This window comes from Bombina bombina, chromosome 4 (genome assembly GCF_027579735.1).
Source record: "Bombina bombina isolate aBomBom1 chromosome 4, aBomBom1.pri, whole genome shotgun sequence".
In the NCBI taxonomy this organism is placed as follows: Eukaryota; Metazoa; Chordata; class Amphibia; order Anura; family Bombinatoridae; genus Bombina; species Bombina bombina.
In genome coordinates this window covers 149,534,118-149,549,252 of record NC_069502.1, presented here as the reverse complement: position 1 = coordinate 149,549,252, position 15,135 = coordinate 149,534,118, and positions in this window count along the sequence as shown.

Genomic DNA, 15,135 nt, shown 5'->3' with positions numbered 1-15,135 from the left:
TAGAGTCCCCTAAGCGATGATCGTAATCATCTGGCTACATATCTAGTCAGAGTTACTCACACAGTCCACAAAGGATATGGAAGGCTTGCAAGCCAATGATCCGGAGGTATACCTCTATTAGCGGCAGCCGTTCGGCTTCGGCTCTCAGACATGCCGATTCCTTAGTATGATGTCAGGGGTAGGAAGGTTTGTGATGTTACACAGCTCTCATCTGGTTGGTTTGCTTCCAGAAAGTCTTCGTCTCATAGGTTGTCATGCCTGTCCAATGCAGAACTGTTATAGTAGCTTCTATGCGGTTGACTTCCAGTGGGAAAATACCGATACAGCAAAGTCCCATAAACACAGTTCTGTGTACATGTACCAGCTAGGGTATGTCCAATCCAAACCCCTCACTCAGGGTGTACCACGGATGTCAGGAAACTCCTCCTACTGGCTGTTTAATAGCTGAAAGATCCACATATAGCAGATAGCGGGTTTATCTTGCAAAAAAAGGTTAACTTCTTAGCAAAGTATCTAAAAGCCACATTAGTGCAAATGGTATAACACACTGAGTGCCAACGTCACGTACGTTTAACCCCCACCATAGACTTGTGTGTCAGGGGCTTCATCAGGGCATAATCAATCTCCCAGAACCACCTTTTTTATAGCACCTGTATGTGCTCAGATGATCCACACAAGAATCCCCTTAAGGTGGACTTTACCATCTCAAGGATTTTATATATGTAAAAGGACTGTCCATCTCACTATGCAGTTAGTAACAATGTTACAGCATAATTCCTAGTCAATAACATTAATTCATATATGTCACTACTGCTTACAATGTTACATATTTAATATTGATCTGTTTATATGGCGCTCAATCTCACATACATAATATTTATACAATCAAGAGAAAAGGCTAGTGAAAATCATATAGAAAGGAAACAAGAGTGAAATTTACAAAAAGCAGGCATATTCCAATTTATCGTTTGGAAATCTAGTCCCCAATCTAAAGATCCACTTGGCTTCCTTCTGAAGTAGGACTTTGTTGTTGTCACCTCCTCTTCCAGAGGAGATGCCATTGTCAATAACCACAAACTTAAGAGACTGTGCATCACTATTGTGTGCACAGGCAAAATGCCTTGCTACATTAGTGTCTCTCAGCTTATCGTCCCTATGCTCTTGTACCCGATCATTTATGGCTCTTTTAATTTTCCTACATAAAAAACGAGGCACACGCATCGCAGGAGGTATATAACCCCCACAGAATTACAATTGAAAAAGAACCTAATATCATACATTTTTGATCCATCAACTGTAAATTTCTTTGTACTCTCCATGTGTACACAGTACACGCAATGACCACATGGGAAACTACCTTTTATTCCTTTATTCCTACATAACCAATCAGAGTCTGCGGGACCTCTTTTAAATTGGCTCCTAACAAGTCTATATTTCAAACTTGAAGCCTTTCTAGCCACCATTGCGGGGTTTGTCCCCACAGCTTCTCCAATTTTCTCATCCATTGTGAGAAGGTGCCAATTTTTCCTCATAATTGATCAAACCTCCTCCCATTGGTTATTGAACGTGGTAATGAATCTTATCTGATTCTGGTTCTTTTTCTCTTTCTTTTTATACAAAATATCATCTCTTGACATACTTCTTGCTTTCCAAAAGGCCTTTTTGACACAATTATTAGCATAACCCCTTTTCAGAAATCGCTCATTCATTTGTAATGCATGGTAGTCAAATTTAGAAAGAGAAGAGCAGTTCCTTCTAAGACGCAGGAATTGCCAATGCGGAATCCCCCTCTTGAGGTGCTCCGGATGGCCGCTTCCAGCGTGTAAACACTATTGGTCGCGTTTTCCTTTCTATAATTTTCTGTAATAATAGCCTGCCCCTCCTTCTTAATTTGTAGATCAAGAAAGGGAAAGTCCTATATTACTAGTTTCAAAGGTTAGAAAAATATTTCTGTTGTTCCACATCTGAATGTGCTCATCAGCAATATCACTATAGTGTTCAAAAACTTCACAGAGCTCCCAAGCCCCTAGATGTAAACATGCATAAGTTGGAGCGCAAACCGCCCCCATCGCTGTGCCCCTTAGTTGACGGTACACTTTACCATCAAACATAAAAACATTATTTTCTAGAATGAACCTCAATAGTGATACTACAAACTCTGTGTGCTCTTTAAACTCTGGTCCCCTAGTGTTAAGAAAACTTTCAACAGCTTTCAACCCTACTTCATGGGGGATAGAAGAGGATAAACCCTCCAAATCCAGCGATGCCAGGATCGTGCCTTCACTAACAGAAATGCCATCAAGTCTTCTCAGAAGATCCGATGTATCCTTAACATGGGAAGGAAGTGTCACTAAAAATGGGCGTAGATGTAGATCTACATATTCGCCAATTCTTTCATTGACACTTCCAATCCCAGAGACAATTGGCCTCCCAGGAGGGCATTTCATATTTTTGTGCAGTTTTGGAAGAACATAGAATACTGGCATCACTGGGTGTTCAGGATACAAATAAAGAAGCTCTTTTGGGGTTATTATGCCTTGACTTTTGGCATCATTCAACAGTCTAAACAGGGAATTTGGGATTTTTTCCAGGGGGTTCACATCTAGCTTCTCATATTGGTATTTGTCATTAAGTTGGCGCTTAACCTCATTAACATAGAGACACTCATCCATAAAGACAAGTTTGCCACCCTTGTCCGCCGGCTTCATTATTAAATTTTTAGCAGTGCTTAACTCTTTTAGAGCACCTCTTTCACATGGTTTCAAATTGTCACACCCCTGTTTTTCACCAAGAGATTGGATCTCCTTTTCAACCTGTTTCACAAAAATATTGACAGTTGGAACCTGTGATAGAGATGGCATATATGATGACTTTGGTTTAAGCGTTTTAAACTTTTCTTTCAAAACAGAGTCTTGAGTCCCCTCTTGCTCATTCTCAGCAAAGAGAGATTCAAGAGTTCTAATTGTCTCTTCATCATCTGTAGTTACACTAGGGGTAATATTATCCGATCTTTTCATTACTTGGGACAAGACTATCTTCCTTGTAAACAAATGGAGGTCTTTTATGACCTCAAATTTGTCTAAATTAGCTGAGGGGCAGAAGTATAATCCTTTCTTTAGGAGTGACATAAGTCACAAGTGTGCGAGAAAAAAGGGTATGCTTCATTACACTGTCATATGGTTATCTCAAGTATCCAGGAATTGAGTTGAGTTATAAAATATAACTTTTATTAATGTTGGTTAAAAAAGAGACAGCTTGGGACTTCCGGTGGGCGGGCATAAGAAGCGGTCACAAGAAGAAGGAGCTCCGTGGAAATAGACAGCTAACCTCCTTATATCTGCACCGCTTTCGCCCAAAAAGCTTGCCAGCCTTGACAGATAGTCACCTGGACCTGTCTGGACACTTATTCAGCTAGGGGCCAAAGCCAACGGCTCCCCCACCGGAACGGCACAAGTGTTGATTACAGACGCCGCGGCTGCGGCGCTACAAGTGCTCACTCCCTAACGCTGTCAAGATCACAGCAGGCACCCGGTCCTCCTCGGCAGTAAAGGAGATCGTTGACAAGTCGGAGGGGTGCTGGAGCATTGAGACTCGGGAGCTGAGTGAAGGAGAACCTGACCCATACCTATTTGGTGCAGAATTAAACCCCAGCATCGCATCACACTTCAACTCAAAGGCAGCTCAGCTTTATTCCCTAACACCTCAGAGCAGATAGTTGGCCACGTGGCCGACAGGCCTGCACTTAGAGCGGAACAGCATTAACTCCTATTGGAACAAAAGACAAAAGGCAGCGACAGATTTACTTCTATGGGAGTGATTAATACAGGAACTGTAAGAAAGCCAGGTGCCCTCAGGGAGGACTGTGCCACACCACAGAGGCCTGCACCACACTAGCTGAGCACGCACTGAAACTTTGATAGAGGGAGAGAGAGTTTGGTGATGTGGACTTTTTGTGTGTCTTTATTTGGCTATGAGAAGGATGGAAAGGCTCTAGAAATGAGGTAAATCTCTGGCGCTGCACTAAACCCTCCACCATTCGACTCTTCCCCAGCTGGGTCAATAAAAGACATTAACAACAACATCTGGGAGTGTTTTGGCCCCTTTCCCCTTTTCTGGCTTTGATCAAACAATCATTTAAGGCCTGCTTTGTGGTTATTGGCCTCAATCTGAATAGATATATAGTGCATGCAGAGGTACTATACAAGCTTTGTGAAGACCACTGGCACAATGTCGGGCAGACAGAAGCACCAAGATAAAAAAACAAGTCAGTGGTGGAGGTTCATGCTGCTGATGTTATGGCGACGGAGCCTGGAGATGAAGTGTCATCAGAAACTCACCCTATAGTATCCCAGATATCAGCACGCACTATTCTTGCCCAAAATAGAGCAGTTGCAAAGTTGTTGTTTGAAAAAATTGACGCTCTCGAAAACCACTCACGGCGGAATAACTTACGCATTGTGGGCCTGCCAGAATCCGTTTTGAACACTGACCTTCTGGAATTCGCAGAATTAACCTTGCCTATACTCTATTGAAATTAAAACCAGAGGACATACCATGTGTAGATGAAAGAGCCCACAGAGTAGGCAATATCAACCAAGACCCAAAGTCTGCCAGAGGCCCTAGACAGGTGATGATACGTTACCTAAACTTCAAGGACAAGATTCTGATTCTGAGGGCCTACCATCAATGTTCTCCTCTGCTGTTTGAAGGGAGAAGATTCTCATTTTTCAGGACTACTCTGCTGAGATATCTAGGAGAAGGAGAGAGTTCTCACCATACTGTAAAACTTTGATAGAGGCGGGCCGCTCTGTGGCCTTACTGTTCCCAGTGAAGCTCAAGCTCCAGACCCAGCAAAGTATTAAGTTTTTTCGATGATCCCAGACAGCTACAGAAGTTCCTGAGGCTTGAGCAGGAGTCGGCTGACAAGGAAACCTGAGATTGCGGTGCTTACTGCTCAAGGGACTGGTAATATGTTCAGATCATTGAGTTGACCTGTTGGGAAGAGGTTTGTAAAATTTAACCTGAGGGGCACTCCACCACTTTGAGCCAACTCACATGGAAGATATTATGAACATGAACATGCCCCATATCTATCTGGTTTTCAGTTGATGTTGACTTTAAATTGTAAAAACTGGGGACATCCTAAAACATTTAATGTGAAAATGGCTTAATGTAGCTTAATGAGTAAAAAAGTGGCCAAATGTTAATCAATTGCTGCATAATTTTGCACAACCCAAGATTTCCACTATCCAAGCTTATCCTAGAAGTTTCATGGATTTTGGAATTCCACAAGGCAAATGAGTGACATTAAGCTTGTTTTTTGGGGAGCTTAATGTGGCTTAACGTACAAAATTTAACTTAGATGTTAGCCAATTTCCCCCAAACTTACCACAATACATTAATCTATCGATTCAAACATATCCTGAAAATTTCAGGACATTTGATAAAACATACCAAAAGTTATTCACATTTAACTATTTTTTTACAATCCTAAAACATTTAATGTGAGCAGCTTAATGTAAAAAGAGCTTAATGTACAAAAATTCACCTAAACATCGATCAATTGCCTTGAAACTTGGCACAAACTAAGTTTGTCACTTTCCAAACCTATCCTAGAAGTTTCATGGTATTTGGTTTCCCACAAGGCAAATGAGTGACATTAAGCTTGTTTTTTGGGGAGCTTAATGTGGCTTAACGTACAAAATTGAACTTAGATCTTAACCAATTTCCCCCAAACTTATTACAATACATTAATCTATCTATTTAAACATATTCTGAAAATTTCAGGAAATTTGATAAAACATACCAAATGTTATTCGCATTTAACATTTTTTTTACAATCCTAAAACATTTAATGTGAACAGTTTAATGTAAAAAGAGCTTAATGTACCAAAATTCACCAAAACTTCAATCAATTGCCTTGAAACTTGGCACAAACTCAGTTTTTCACTTTCCAAACCTATCCTAGAAGTTTCATGGATGTTGGTGTCCCACAAGGCAAATGAGTGACATTAAGCTTGTTTTTTGGGGAGCTTAATGTGGCTTAATGAGTAAAAAAGTGGCCAAATGTTAATCAATTGCTGCATAATTTTGCACAACCCAAGATTTCCACTATCCAAGCATATCCTAGAAGTTTCATGGATTTTGGAATTCCACAAGGCAAATGAGTGACATTAAGCTTGTTTTTTGGGGAGCTTAATGTGGCTTAACGTACAAAATTGAACTTAGATCTTAACCAATTTCCCCCAAACTTCTTACAATACATTAATCTATCTATTCAAACATATTCTGAAAATTTCAGGACATTTGATAAAACATACCAAAAGTTATTCGCATTTAACTATTTTTTTACAATCCTAAAACATTTAATGTGAGCAGCTTAATGTAAAAAGAGCTTAATGTACAAAAATTCACCTAAACATCTATCAATTGCCTTGAAACTTGGCACAAACTAAGTTTGTCACTTTCCAAACCTATCCTAGAAGTTTCATGGTATTTGGTTTCCCACAAGGCAAATGAGTGACATTAAGCTTGTTTTTTGGGGAGCTTAATGTGGCTTAACGTACAAAATTGAACTTAGATCTTAACCAATTTCCCCCAAACTTATTACAATACATTAATCTATCTATTTAAATATATTCTGAAAATTTCAGGAAATTTGATAAAACATACCAAAAGTTATTCGCATTTAACATTTTTTTTTACAATCCTAAAACATTTACAGGCCCATTTATCAAGCTCCGTATGGAGCTTGAAGGGCCGTGTTTCTGGCGAGTCTTCAGACTCGCCAGAAACACAAGTTATGAAGCAGCGGTCTAAAGACCGCTGCTTCATAACCCTGTCCGCCTGCTCTGAGCAGGCGGACAGGAACCGCCGGAAATCAACCCGATCGAATACGATCGGGTTGATTGACAGCTCCCTGCTGGCGGCCGATTGGCCGCGAGTCAGCAGGGGGCGGCGTTGCACCAGCAGCTCTTGTGAGCTGCTGGTGCAATGTTAAATGTGGAGAGCGTATTGCTCTCCGCATTTAGCGAGGTCTTGCGGACCTGATCCGCAGTGTCGGATCAGGTCCGCAAGCCCTTTGATAAATGGGCCCCTTAATGTGAACAGCTTAATGTAAAAAGAGCTTAATGTACCAAAATTCACCAAAACTTCAATCAATTGCCTTGAAACTTGGCACAAACTCAGTTTTTCACTTTCCAAACCTATCCTAGAAGTTTCATGGATGTTGGTGTCCCACAAGGCAAATGAGTGACATTAAGCTTGTTTTTTGGGAGCTTAATGTGGCTTAATGAGCAAAAAAGTGGCCAAATGTTAATCAATTGCTGCATAATTTTGCACAACCCAATATTTCCACTATCCAAGCATATCCTAGAAGTTTCATGGATTTTGGAATTCCACAAGGCAAATGAGTGACATTAAGCTTGTTTTTTGGGGAGCTTAATGTGGCTTAACGTACAAAATTGAACTTAGATCTTAACCAATTTCCCCCAAACTTCTTACAATACATTAATCTATCTATTCAAACATATTCTGAAAATTTCAGGACATTTGATAAAACATACCAAAAGTTATTCGCATTTAACTATTTTTTTACAATCCTAAAACATTTAATGTGAGCAGCTTAATGTAAAAAGAGCTTAATGTACAAAAATTCACCTAAACATCGATCAATTGCCTTGAAACTTGGCACAAACTAAGTTTGTCACTTTCCAAACCTATCTTAGAAGTTTCATGGTATTTGGTTTCCCACAAGGCAAATGAGTGACATTAAGCTTGTTTTTTGGGGAGCTTAATGTGGCTTAACGTACAAAATTGAACTTAGATCTTAACCAATTTCCCCCAAACTTATTACAATACATTAATCTATCTATTTAAACATATTCTGAAAATTTCAGGAAATTTGATAAAACATACCAAAAGTTATTCGCATTTAACATTTTTTTTACAATCCTAAAACATTTAATGTGAACAGCTTAATGTAAAAAGAGCTTAATGTACCAAAATTCACCAAAACTTCAATCAATTGCCTTGAAACTTGGCACAAACTCAGTTTTTCACTTTCCAAACCTATCCTAGAAGTTTCATGGATGTTGGTGTCCCACAAGGCAAATGAGTGACATTAAGCTTGTTTTTTGGGGAGCTTAATGTGGCTTAATGAGTAAAAAAGTGGCCAAATGTTAATCAATTGCTGCATAATTTTGCACAACCCAAGATTTCCACTATCCAAGCATATCCTAGAAGTTTCATGGATTTTGGAATTCCACAAGGCAAATGAGTGACATTAAGCTTGTTTTTTGGGGAGCTTAATGTGGCTTAACGTACAAAATTGAACTTAGATCTTAACCAATTTCCCCCAAACTTCTTACAATACATTAATCTATGTATTCAAACATATTCTGAAAATGTCAGGACATTTGATAAAACATACCAAAAGTTATTCGCATTTAACTATTTTTTTACAATCCTAAAACATTTAATGTGAGCAGCTTAATGTAAAAAAGTGCTTAATGTACCAAAATTCACCTACACATCGATCAATTGCCTTGAAACTTGACACAAACTCAGTTTGTCACTTTCCAAACCTATCCTAGAAGTTTCATGGTATTTGGTTTCCCACAAGGCAAATGAGTGACATTAAGCTTGTTTTTTGGGGAGCTTAATGTGCCTTAACGTACAAAATTGAACTTAGATCTTAACCAATTTCCCCCAAACTTATTACAATACATTAATTTATCTATTCAAACATATTCTGAAAATTTCAGGACATTTGATAAAACATACCAAAAGTTATTCGCATTTAACAATTTTTTTTACAATCCTAAAACATTTAATGTGAGCAGCTTAATGTAAAAAGAGCTTAATGTATCAAAATTCACCTAAACATCAATCAATTGCTTTCAAACTTGGCACAAACTCAGTTCGTCACTTTCCAAGCCTATCCTAGAAGTTTAATGGATTTTGGTTTCCCACAAGGCAAATGTGTGACATTAAGCTTGTTTTTTGGTAAGCTTAATGTGGCTTAACGTACAAAAAAGAACTTAGATGTTTACCAATTTCCATCAATCTTCACACAATGCAAGACTTCTATTCAAACATATCTGGGAATTTTCAAGACATTTGATAAAACATACTAAAAGTTATTCACATTTATCTATTTTTACAATCCCAAAACATTTAGGGTCCGATTTACTAAAGTGCGGATGGAAATTATATGATGTAGTGTATCATGTCCGCCGCACATCGATAAATGCCGACAGCATACAATGTCGTAATTTATCATTGCACAAGCAGTTCTAGTGAGTGTCAATCAGCCCGATCGTATAGGATCGGGCGGATTGAAGACCGCAGCCTCAGAGGCAGCGGACAAGTTATGGAGCAGGTGTCTTTAGACCTGAAGGCTTGCGTGGAAACATGGGCATCAAGCTACATTTGGAGCTTGATAATTCATCCCCATAATGTGAACAGCTTAAGGTAAAAAGAGCTTAATGTACTATAATGTGCTTAAACTTCAATTAATTGCTTTGAAACTTTGCACTACCTAAGTTTTTCACTATCCAAGCCTACCCTAGAATTTTCATAGATTTTGGTTTCCCACAGTGCAAATGTGAGGCATTAAGCTTGTTTTTTGAGGAGCTTAATGTGGCTTAACATGTAAAAAAGAACTTGGATATTAACAAATTTCCACCCAAACTTCACAAAAACATAATTTATGCTTACCTGATAAATTCCTTTCTTCTGTTGTGCGATCAGTCCACGGGTCATCATTACTTCTGGGATATAACTCCTCCCCAACAGGAAATGCAAGAGGATTCACCCAGCAGAGCTGATATAGCTCCTCCCCTCTACGTCAGTCCCAGTCATTCGACCAAGAATCAACGAGAAAGGAGTAACCAAGGGTGAAGTGGTGACTGGAGTATAATTTAAAAGATATTTACCTGCCTTAAAAAACAGGGCGGGCCGTGGACTGATCGCACAACAGAAGAAAGGAATTTATCAGGTAAGCATAAATTATGTTTTCTTCTGTTATGTGCGATCAGTCCACGGGTCATCATTACTTCTGGGATACCAATACCAAAGCAAAAGTACACGGATGACGGGAGGGATAGGCAGGCTCATTATACAGAAGGAACCACTGCCTGAAGAACCTTTCTCCCAAAAATAGCCTCCGAAGAAGCAAAAGTGTCAAATTTGTAAAATTTGGAAAAAGTATGAAGCGAAGACCAAGTTGCAGCCTTGCAAATCTGTTCAACAGAGGCCTCATTCTTAAAGGCCCAAGTGGAAGCCACAGCTCTAGTGGAATGAGCTGTAATTCTTTCAGGAGGCTGCTGTCCAGCAGTCTCATAGGCTAAACGTATTATGCTACGAAGCCAAAAAGAGAGAGAGGTAGCAGAAGCTTTTTGACCTCTCCTCTGTCCAGAATAAACGACAAACAGGGAAGAAGTTTGGCGAAAATTTTTAGTTGCCTGCAAGTAGAACTTGAGGGCACGAACTACATCCAGATTGTGTAGAAGACGTTCCTTCTTTGAAGAAGGATTTGGACACAAGGATGGAACAACAATCTCTTGATTGATATTCCTGTTAGTAACTACCTTAGGTAAGAACCCAGGTTTAGTACGCAGAACTACCTTATCTGTGTGAAAAATCAGATAAGGAGAATCACAATGTAATGCTGATAACTCAGAGACTCTTCGAGCCGAGGAAATAGCCATTAAAAACAGAACTTTCCAAGATAAAAATTTTATATCAATGGAATGAAGGGGTTCAAATGGAACACCTTGTAAAACGTTAAGAACTAAGTTTAAACTCCATGGCGGAGCAACGGCTTTAAACACAGGCTTGATCCTAGCTAAAGCTTGACAAAAAGCCTGGACGTCTGGATTTTCTGACAGACGCCTGTGTAACAAGATGGACAGAGCTGAAATCTGTCCCTTTAATGAACTAGCCGATAAACCCTTTTCTAAACCTTCTTGTAGAAAAGACAATATCCTAGGGATCCTAACCTTACTCCAGGAGTAACGTTTGGATTCGCACCAGTATAGGTATTTGCGCCATATTTTATGGTAAATCTTTCTGGTAACAGGCTTCCTAGCCTGAATCAGGGTATCAATAACCGACTCAGAAAAACCACGCTTTGATAAAATCAAGCGTTCAATTTCCAAGCAGTCAGTTTCAGAGAAGTTAGATTTTGATGTTTGAATGGACCCTGTATCAGAAGGTCCTGTCTTAGAGGTAGAGACCAAGGTGGACAGGATGACATGTCCACTAGATCTGCATACCAAGTCCTGCGTGGCCATGCAGGCGCTATTAGAATCACAGATGCTCTCTCTTGTTTGATTTTCGCAATCAATCGAGGAAGCAGCGGGAAGGGTGGAAACACATAAGCCATCCCGAAGTTCCAAGGTGCTGTCAAAGCATCTATCAGAACCGCTCCCGGATCCCTGGATCTGGACCCGTAGTGAGGAAGTTTGGCGTTCTGGCGAGACGCCATGAGATCTATCTCTGGTTTGCCCCAACGTCGAAGTATTTGGGCAAAAATTTCCGGATGAAGTTCCCACTCTCCCGGATGAAAAGTCTGGCGACTCAAGAAATCCGCCTCCCAGTTCTCCACTCCCGGGATGTGGATTGCTGACAGATGGCGAGAGTGAGACTCTGCCCAGCGAATTATCTTTGATACTTCCATCATTGCTAGGGAGCTTCTTGTCCCTCCCTGATGGTTGATGTAAGCTACAGTCGTGATATTGTCCGACTGAAACCTGATGAACCCCTGAGTTGTTAATTGGGGCCAAGCTAGAAGGGCATTGAGAACTGCCCTCAATTCCAGAATGTTTATTGGAAGGAGACTCTCCTCCTGATTCCATAATCCCTGAGTCTTCAGAGAATTCCAGACAGCGCCCCAACCTAGCAGGCTGGCGTCTGTTGTTACGATTGTCCAGTCTGGCCTGCTGAATGGCATCCCCCTGGACAGGTGTGGTCGATAAAGCCACCATAGAAGAGAATTTCTGGTCTCTTGATTCAGATTCAGGGTAGGGGACAAATCTGAGTAATCCCCATTCCACTGACTTAGCATGCACAATTGCAGCGGTCTGAGGTGTAGGCGTGCAAAAGGTACTATGTCCATTGCCGCTACCATTAAGCCGATCACCTCCATGCATTGAGCCACTGACGGGTGTTGAATGGAATGAAGGACACGGCATGCATCCTGAAGCCTTGTTAACCTGTCTTCTGTCAGGTAAATCTTCATTTCTACAGAATCTATAAGAGTCCCCAAGAATGGAACTCTTGTGAGAGGAAAAAGAGAACTTTTCTTTTCGTTCACTTTCCATCCATGCGACCTTAGAAATGCCAGAACTAACTCTGTATGAGACTTGGCAGTTTGAAAGCTTGAAGCTTGTATTAGAATGTCGTCTAGGTACGGAGCTACCGAAATCCCTCGCGGTCTTAGTACCGCCAGAAGGGCACCCAGAACCTTTGTGAAGATTCTTGGGGCCGTAGCCAATCCGAATGGAAGAGCTACAAACTGGTAGTGCCTGTCTAGGAAGGCAAACCGTAGATACCGTTGATGATCTTTGTGAATCGGTATGTGAAGGTAAGCATCTTTTAAATCCACTGTGGTCATGTACTGACCCTTTTGGATCATAGGTAAGATTGTCCGAATAGTTTCCATTTTGAACGATGGAACTCTTAGGAATTTGTTTAGAATCTTTAAATCTAAGATTGGCCTGAAAGTTCCCTCTTTTTTGGGAACCACAAACAGGTTTGAGTAGAACCCTTGTCCTTGTTCCGACCGCGGAACTGGATGGATCACTCCCATTAATAACAGATCTTGTACACAGCGTAGAAACGCTTCTTTCTTTATCAGGTTTGTTGACAACCTTGACAGATGAAATCTCCCTTTTGGGGGAGATAATTTGAAGTCTAGAAGGTATCCCTGAGATATGATCTCCAGCGCCCAGGGATCCTGAACATCTCTTGCCCAGGCTTGAGCGAAGAGAGAAAGTCTGCCCCCCACTAGATCCGGTCCCGGATCGGGGGCTCTCGGTTCATGCTGTTTTTGGGGCAGCAGCAGGTTTCCTGGCCTGTTTGCCCTTATTCCAGGACTGGTTAGGTTTCCAGCCTTGCCTGTAACGAGCAACAGCTCCTTCCTGTTTTGGTGCAGTGGAGGTTGACGCTGCTCCAGTTTTGAAATTCCGAAAGGGACGAAAATTAGACTGTCTAGCCTTAGCTTTGGCTTTGTCTTGAGGTAGGGCGTGGCCCTTACCTCCTGTAATGTCAGCGATAATTTCTTTCAACCCGGGCCCAAATAAAGACTGCCCCTTGAAAGGTATATTAAGTAATTTGGACTTAGAAGTAACATCAGCTGACCAGGATTTTAGCCACAGTGCTCTACGTGCCTGTATGGCGAATCCAGAGTTCTTAGCCGTAAGTTTGGTTAAATGTACTACGGCCTCCGAAATGAATGAATTGGCTAGTTTAAGGACTCTAAGCCTGTCCATAATATCGTCTAGCGTAGATGAACTAAGGTTCTCTTCCAGAGACTCAATCCAAAATGCTGCCGCAGCCGTAATCGGCGCGATACATGCAAGGGGTTGTAATATAAAACCTTGTTGAACAAACATTTTCTTAAGGTAACCCTCTAATTTTTTATCCATTGGATCTGAAAAAGCACAGCTATCCTCCACCGGGATAGTGGTACGCTTAGCTAAAGTAGAAACTGCTCCCTCCACCTTAGGGACCGTTTGCCATAAGTCCCGAGTAGTGGCGTCTATTGGAAACATCTTTCTAAATATTGGAGGGGGTGAGAACGGCACACCGGGTCTATCCCACTCCTTAGTAACAATTTCAGTTAATCTCTTAGGTATAGGAAAAACGTCAGTACTCGCCGGTACCGCAAAGTATTTATCCAACCTACACAGTTTCTCTGGTATTGCAATGGTGTTACAATCATTGAGAGCTGCTAAGACCTCCCCTAGTAATGCACGGAGGTTCTCCAATTTAAATTTAAAATTTGAAATATCTGAATCCAATCTGTTTGGATCAGAACCGTCACCCACAGAATGAAGCTCTCCGTCCTCATGCTCTGCAAGCTGTGACGCAGTATCAGACATGGCCCTAGTATTGTCAGCGCACTCTGTTCTCACCCCAGAGTGATCACGCTTGCCTCTTAGTTCTGGTAATTTAGACAAAACTTCAGTCATAACAGTAGCCATATCATGTAATGTTATCTGTAATGGCCGCCCAGATGTATTAGGCGCCATAATATCACGCACCTCCCGGGCGGGAGATGCAGGTACTGCCGCGTGAGGCGAGTTAGTCGGCATAACTCTCCCCTCGCAGTTTGGTGAAATTTGTTCACATTGTACAGATTGACTTTTATTTAAAGTAGCATCAATACAGTTAGTACATAAATTTCTATTGGGCTCCACCTTGGCATAGGAACAAATGACACAGATATTTTCCTCTGAGTCAGACATGTTTAACACACTAGCAATAACTTGCAACCTGGTTATAATCTTTTTTAGCAAAACGTACTGTGCCTCAAAGAGGTACTTAAACGATTAAATGACAGTTGAGATAATGAACTGAAAAAACAGTTAAAGCATCAAGTTTAAAATAACACAACTTTTAGCAAAGGTTTGTTCCCATTAGTAAATAACTAAATTTGACATAAAAAATTACAGAGTAACGTTTTTATTCACAGTCAATAAAAATTCTCACAGCTCTGCTGAGAGAATGTACCTCCCTTCAAAGAAGTTTGAAGACCCCTGAGATCTGTCAGTGAACCGGATCATGCAGGAAATATAATAGTAGCTGACTGGAATTTTTTTTTTTTTTTTTTTTTTGATGCGTAGCAAAAGAGCGCCAAAAACGGCCCCTCCCTCTCACACACAACAGTGAGGAGAAACGAAACTGTCACAATTTAAAGCAGACAATTGCCAAGTGGAAAATAATGCCCAAACATTTATTTACTCAGTACCTCAGCAATGTAAACGATTCTACATTCCAGCAAAAACGTTTAACATGACAATATTTATTAAAAGGATTAGTAACCTTTAACAGAGTAGTTCCGGTGAAAAACCATTCCCAGAATACTGAAGTGTATACATACATGTCATTATAATGGTATAGCAGGAT